The sequence below is a fragment of the Penaeus monodon genome, chromosome 3 (assembly GCF_015228065.2).
Source record: "Penaeus monodon isolate SGIC_2016 chromosome 3, NSTDA_Pmon_1, whole genome shotgun sequence".
Classification (NCBI taxonomy): Eukaryota; Metazoa; Arthropoda; class Malacostraca; order Decapoda; family Penaeidae; genus Penaeus; species Penaeus monodon.
Genome location: NC_051388.1, coordinates 43,872,773 through 43,880,272, shown reverse-complemented (window position 1 = coordinate 43,880,272; position 7,500 = coordinate 43,872,773). Strand labels below are relative to the sequence as shown.

The window sequence follows — 7,500 nt, the reverse complement described above, 5'->3', positions numbered from 1 at the left end:
TTATGATATGTTTCAAAATGAGGTCTGTTCATAGAAATTTCTGAGCAGTTAACACAGACTGCTAGTAGCCAGTGGGCGGGCAGGTCGGGACGCCTCTGCCTCTGCCTCCCATAGAAGCAGTGACAACACCACACCTTCAAGAACAAATCACCAGGAAAACCATTTTGGGGACCGCATAGGAAATGATGTGTAAATGGGGTGACGTGAGAGAGGGGTTTTAATAACCCCTCCTCTCCTCACCCAGGCCCCCCACAGCCACTGTATCTACTGCTATTCCCGGGTGCCAACGTGTCCCTGCCCCCCAAAAATGACACGACAAATGCCCCCAGAGAAAAGAAATTTCCCAAACCCCTTAGTCATTTTCCCAATCTTTAAAAATAAAAGAAAATTATATTTTGTTTACTAAAAATTTTTTTTTTTTCATTAGAAACGCACTATCGTTGCTGCATCTGAATCTTATTTTGTTGATACTCTATTATCATATTTCAGATTTCTTTTCATTTTCCTTATCACGAACTTTTATTTGTTCACTATGAAATGCCCTAGCCCCGACCTGTGAATGGGATCCTCAGAAAGCGACTGCTCATAGATGCCTAATGTCATTTTTCCATTTTCTTATGTTTGTAACTTTTCATCTAGTCATACAAAACGCCCTGTAACACCCGAAAACTCAAACCCCCCCAAACTCACCACCCCCTCAGTTTCACACCACAAGCTCCACAGTTTTTAGCCTAGAATAAAGCAAAACTCTACGATATTTTATTCAAACCCTCAGGGAACCTTTCAGGGGGCCCGTAGGTTATTTTTCAACCCCCGAACCCTCCCAAGATTTCCCATCACACAAAGTCCCCCTGAAGATATCTACGATTCGCAACGGAAGCACCTTTATCAACTTCTTTCACTGCAAAACTTTTTCTAAAGATAATCTCATATTATATAAAAAAATCTTTAAAAGAACCCCCTTTCCCCCGCCCACAGACCTCCCTGTTGCAGCGCCCCAACAATTTGCTTTTTTTCTGCCTGATTCCTGCAAAAATCAAACAACACTGCCTGCCAGTACTCAAGGGGAGTTCCTTTTTCCCTTTCGTTCTCATTTGTTTAGGAAATCCCCCCCGTGAAGGAAAGGCGATTTCCCCTTTCCCCCCGCGAAAACTGGTTTCCCCCCTAAAGAAAACGAGGTCCCCTCAGCTGAATCTGTCTCCGCTTTCTCTATGCTCGCCCAATTATCATCCCCGCCCAACTTTTTTTTTTGGTACTCCATTTTTTTGTTTCTGTCTATCTATGAGACTAAACCTGTTTCATATTTAAAGAAGTTGTTGTTTTTTCGAACCAAGTACTAAAACCAGTCAATCATTATGAACTATTTCATAGGGAAAAACTTCCTGTGTTTTTGGATGTTTTTTAAAAGCATCTCATTAGAAAAAAATTCCAATTTTCCCAGCATGAACAATCTTAATTTAAATTCCCATTTAATCCTTATTTTTACGCAAATATCTCTTTCCCAAGGGAAAAATGTCTATGGTAGCTACCCTCACATTTTTCACAGAATTTAATTTCATTTTTTGGAGAATCATTTTTGTATTTTTTCTGGGTCTGTAAACTCATAATTTTCCCCGAGTTTTTTTCATCAGTCTCGATCGTTCTTACTACCTTTAAACTTAGGTGAAATTTTCAATTAAAACTATCTAAACCAACATGTTTTCTTCCCGTCGTTCCTAATATTACAGTCCCGTTGATATTTTAATACCCGAGATAGGATTATGTCTTTTTGTCACCAAGACTGGTACTAATGTTCCCTTTTTTGTCCTCAGACCAGCGCCCCATGCTGAAGCCCACTGTGACCTTTACTCTTGATCACCACGTCCTGCCCTCACCCCGACCCTGGGCGTAAGCCCGCCGCCCCGTTAACGGCCCTTTCACGGGGTTCTTTCTGTCGCATCACTGCCCAAGCCCTTTGTCCCCCTACTGGTTTCTGCAACTCTGGGCATGCCCGCCCCCTCGTTTTTGGCCCTTTGGTTTGGTTTTTATAGCCCCGCTTAACCGGTGTTCTTTCTGGACGAGTTTCAGGCTGAATTGTCCTCCCCTTTTAGGGGGCCCCCCTTAAAACTTTTCCCGCCACATTTTGGACTTCATTGTCGGGTTAGTGGGGTATTTCCTATGGGACTAACCTGTTTTCTTTTTAAGAAAAATTTTGGATGGGTAATTGGGGGGGAAACGGGGGGTTCCCCCCTTATAACCTTAAGGAAAATCTTTGGGGTTTTTTGGATGTTTTTGGTTTCTTCTTTTTAAAAATAATTTATACGGCATAACTTAAAATTCTTTCCATTAATCTTTGTATAATTTGGCAACAATTAATTTCCCCTGAAAAAATTTGGGGGGTTGGGGGGGGTTCTAAAGGGGGGGGTTCCCATAATTCTGTTTTTTTTTAGATCTTTTTTCTGTTTTTTGAAAAGGGGGTCTGTCCTCAAAAATTTCCTCGTTTTTAACAGTTGGAAAAATGTTAAAATAATTTAAAAAAAATCCCCCTTTCGGTAAAAGGGGAATTAAATTTTTGAATGGGGGGTGTCGGGGGGGTTTCTACATGGAGTATTTTGGGATATTTTTAATATGGAAAAAGGCTTAGGTTTTTTAAGGGAATGGGTGTTTGTTGGGTTTTAGGGGGAGGGGGCAGCTGGGGGGAAATTTTTTCCTTAACTTTTTGCTACACGTGCTTGTAGGGGATTGGCGTGTCGTGCCGTTAAAGGGGGCCTTCAAACGAGGGTTTTTTTTTTGGGGCAAAAAAGGGGAAAGCCCTTGCCCCTAAGGGGAATGTTTTTTTTTGCCAACCGGGTTTTGGGGGTGCCCCCCTGGGGCCCCCTTGAGGTAGGGCTAGTAAAAAATCAGGGAATCCGTCCCACCCCCCAGGCCTTCAAGCCAACGCCTTTTTTTACACGGCCTAAACCCTTGGGGGGGGATACAGGGTTTTTAAAACCAAAAAAAAGGGGGGGAAGGAAATCCTGCAAAAATTTTGGTCCTGATCCCGGGGGGAGCCCCTTGGGGCCCCCATTCTCCCCCCCAAGCCCCCCCAGAAAAAACCCTTGGGGGGAAAAGGAAATTTCTAGAAGGGTTCGTGCTTTAAACTGACAGGCACTTGACAAGTTAACTGTGTCTTCCAGCGATCCTGGGGAATATTGACACTCGGGACTGACACCATACTGCCCCATCAAGACTCCCTGCGCTTAAAAACAGTGACATTTGCGAACAACCCCCTGGGCCCACCTTAGAAATCACCTGGTGCCCTTTTCCCTCCTCTCATCTGCAAGATAGAGACTCTGTGTCGCTTGCCTCTGTCACCTACCTCTTGTCGTTCACCTGCATCGTCTACCCAAGAATTGAGGACGATTCTTTTTAGGTGACCGAGCAATATATTGACCTATTTAGCAATCTCCCTCGCCTTACATACCAGAAAAGCCGTGTCTTTTATTACACTCCACTTCTCACCCACCCCAACGGGTCTACCCCTAAAAAATTGATAAAGTGCCTTAGAACACCAAATCCCCCCTTATTGCTTGAAAACAATTCCATGCTTTTATTTGTTGTCTCTGGTAAAATTTGTGTGTTTTACTAAAAAATGTTCATCAGAAAATGCTTTTTCTAAAATCATAATATTTTTAGCTATTTTTATCGTATTAAAATGATTTTATCTTAGTGAATACTCAGAAATTTTGTCCCCTTATCAGAACCTTTTTTAGTCTTGTAAACACCATAACTCCTTTTTCCTAGGTCCCCTTTGTTCCTTTCCCACGAAACCACCAATGACCAATCGGAATTTGTGTTCATTCAAATTCTTCATGTTTTTCATTATGATATTTTTAAAAAATGAGTCTTTTAAGAAATTTCTGAGCAGTTAACACAGACCTTCTGCCAGGGGGGCAGGTCGGACGCCTCTGCCCCCCGGGCATATTTCGTGTAAAAAACCATAGACCGGGAAAACTTTAACTTCTATAATTTCAAGAAAAAATAACCAGGTACCAGATACCACCCCCTGGGGGGCCCTCTCGTCTCGCGTCCCCCACACGGACAAATTACACAGTCCTTTCCCAACACCCAGCCCTCAACCAAATTTTTTTCATGGAGCAACAACTCTTCCAGGTGTGTGGCTTGTAGGCCAGACTCCTTGCTTTCTCTTTGCAATGGCTTTTCTGCAGCAGCATTCTTGGAGTTTGGCCATTTTCAAAGGTCTATATTTATCATTGTTATGCTGTATCCAGATGATAATAGACCATTTTTGTTGAGCTAACTCATATCATCTCCCCAAGTACATCCTGTGAAATAACTGTAAAATAAGTAACTTTGTGTTAGTTGTTTCATCTTTCATATTTCTGTATTATTGCATTTTCCATAACAGATCCTACGAAGTAGCCCTCTTTCAGGAAGTTAAACTTTCGTGCACTGGTGGAAATCTTGCCAGAGCTCACAAATGAGCTCCTCCCTGAAAGTTAGTACTTTGTGCACTCATGATGAGCCATCCCAATCACCCAACACTTGGTAATAATTTCTAATGACAAGACATTTCTGTCACCTGCCCCTTGGACAAATTATTTTCTATAACGAAGCATTTCCATCACCAACCTTTCTTTGATTTTTGGAAATATTCTCTTCTATTGTCATAATAAAATAATTATAACAATAATAACAAAAAAAAAAAAAAAAAAAAAAAAAAAAAAAAATGTTATTGATAATAATAACAGTATCAATATTAATCCTTTAACTGATATGAACCTCATTCAGCATCCCAAGGAGATGCGGATGTCCTTAAACATTCCCAATAATAATGCCTTTATAAAACCTAGCACATTTATTGGATTGTAATATGGTTGTGCGTGGACAAAGCCCTTGTTATAGGAAGCAACATCAATATGTTTCTGAAAATTTTTGCTTTTTTTTTAGCAAAAGTTTTGCTATAGGCCTTAATGGCATTTTTTTTGTGGGATTCCATAGGGTATTCACTTTCTGGAACTGAGAATAACTGATGAGCAAAGCTGATATAAGTGTTGAAAGTCATGACCAGTTTCAAGCTTTGGGTTTTTTAAAAAATAAATGTGAATTAGTGTATTTGCAAAAAATCATTCTCATGTAACCTTTAACCCCTTGCCGACGGGTGGGTGTACGCACATCCAGACTGGGGGCCATCTGCCGGGGGCACGTAGCACATGCCAGAGTATTTGGACGCCATGATTTTTTTTTTGTTACAAACACGGCAATGATTTTTTTTTTGCCAGTGAAAGTGTGATTAATCGGTTTAAAAACTTTTTCTTTTTTCCTGCAAAACAAAAAAAATTCAACAAACCCACGATTTTACTCCAAAAGCCGCATATTGTTTATTTTATTCGGATATAGACCCAATAATGATCAAATAGGAGTCTATAAACCAAAAATACCCCTTTGTCTCGATTTACAGGAAATTTTGGGAGTAGAGACTAAAAAATTTTAAAAGGAAAATCAAAATCTTCGGGAATTTCGAAGAAACGGGTGGGGTGCTGGGATTTTGGATGAGTGGTCGCGCATGCTCGGCGCGAATAAGCCCCGGGAGCGAGGGCCCCGGGTCTATAATCTACCCTCAGTTTTGGTTTTAAAAACAACATGAAATTTTTCATGCAAATGATTCTACCCTACTACCCATTCTACTGCCATAACATAAATGGTGGATTTTTTGGGTTTCTCATAAGTGCAAAGGGCAGAATTTTCAACATGCTTATTATGTTTTAAAAAATGCCAAAGTTTTCAATCACACTCAAGAAGGTTTTTGTGGATCAGCTTGGAACATAAACAACATAAATTTTCAAAAAAAATCCAGGGGAAAAATTTGAAAAAACATATCTCCAAAAGACTAGAAAAGCTAAGAAAATAATATAAAGAATCTAAAACAACACTATGGGGACAAAAATAATGATAAAGTAAAATGAAGGCCCCAAAATTTCCCAAAATCAAAATAGTGGGGCCCTTTTCACACCAGAAGGCAAACAAATCTTTATTCATTATTTTAGCTTTTTTTCCAAAAATTTGGGGACAATACAAAAAAACAAAACTGGGGGGGGTTTGTTGAGTTTTAAAGTGTGAAATTTTGAGGTAAAAACTAATAAATTTTCCGTTTCATCCACCTAGACTTTTAAAAAATTTTCTTTTTAAAAGTATACTCCTATATTGTTTAGCACGTTATTCTGTTGTTTTTTCTCACTTTTACTGTGATCAGGACATAACTTTATTCCCCCGCAGCAAATTTGGGTAAATGTGTAATTTTTGTTCCAAAAATTTTTGAAATAAATTTGCATGTTGGGGATGAAAGTGGGAGTATGGGGGGGGTTTTTAGCATAATTTAAATTTACTGGGATAGTACAGAGCAAGAGGAAACCACTGATACTAAAATCGTCATGATCGATTGTATGACACTGCTTCAGAAAATTACTTTAAAATTGTTCTTTCTGTCACGTGCATCTTGTTTTTCTTTCTATTTAAAAGATGGCTAGTTGGAAATTAACCTGTATCAAAGCTCTATCTGAAGACAAATCTCCATAGCATTTAGCATACCATTGCTACACAAGTTCATATGTAATTAATTTCACGTGAACAATAATATACATACCTCAATCGGAAATAAGTACCAGTACTATGCTAGATGCAAAACTATGAAACAATTTATACCTCTAAAACAATAGTGTAAATTTGAAAAAAAGAGGTAAATAAATAATATATTATCAGCATTATAAACTTTCCACTGTCCTTAATTACCAAAGCTACTCTGTGTAAGTTTGAACTATCCACCTTTCTTTGTCATTATCAATCTCACCTTAACACCACGATGATGTGTTGAGTGGTTAATGCCAAAAGTTAAATATCAAGTGCAGGTTTCTTCTTCTTCCTCTTAAACATTTGATATTTAAAATACAAACACTAATAAAAACACCATCAATTCAGAATCACAAAATTATATTACAGTGAATCCCAGCACATAAAGACATAAAAGGTAATGAAATCGCTGACTCAGCAAGCAAAGAAAGCTCACAACACAATGAATCCCATTAACATATCCTAGGACACTTGAAACATCATGAAAGAAATTAAAACAAATTGCCAGAAGAAGTGAGGAAAGTGATCTAAATAATATCCGAACCACAAAAGACGATCTTATAAGAAACAACCATGGGCAAGTGTTGCTTTCCTCTTGTTCTTGATCTTTCTTGTTATAGCGTTTTAGACACTTCTTCTTCCTCTTCTTTCTTCTTTTATGGGGTTTTAAGACTTCTTCTGTCTATGTTGCCTGGATCTTGTTTAGAACCGTGTAAGTTTCCTCTTCGAAAGGTCTCCTAGAAACAAAACAAATCTTCCGGTCGTTCTTGGAGGTTGCATGCGGTATCCAGACGCTTTTGGATTCATGGCATATGACGTCACTGCCGGTCAGCATCCGGATTTGGCAAGCTTATACTTTCGATTCTATGGTTTCATATACAATATAGATTCAAT

The 7,500-nt window shown here is 39.0% G+C and overlaps 1 protein-coding gene across 1 annotated transcript in view; it reads right to left on the bottom strand.

Moving 5' to 3' along the window:
- Positions 1-7,378, bottom strand: part of LOC119595146 (torsin-1A-interacting protein 1-like) — a 15,165-nt gene extending 7,787 nt beyond the window's left edge. Inside the window, exon 1 of the mRNA XM_037944321.1 lies at positions 7,179-7,378. The gene's annotated coding sequence lies outside the window, so the exon portion shown is untranslated. The remainder of the gene's footprint in view (positions 1-7,178) is intronic.
- Between the last annotated feature and the right edge of the window lie 122 nt (positions 7,379-7,500).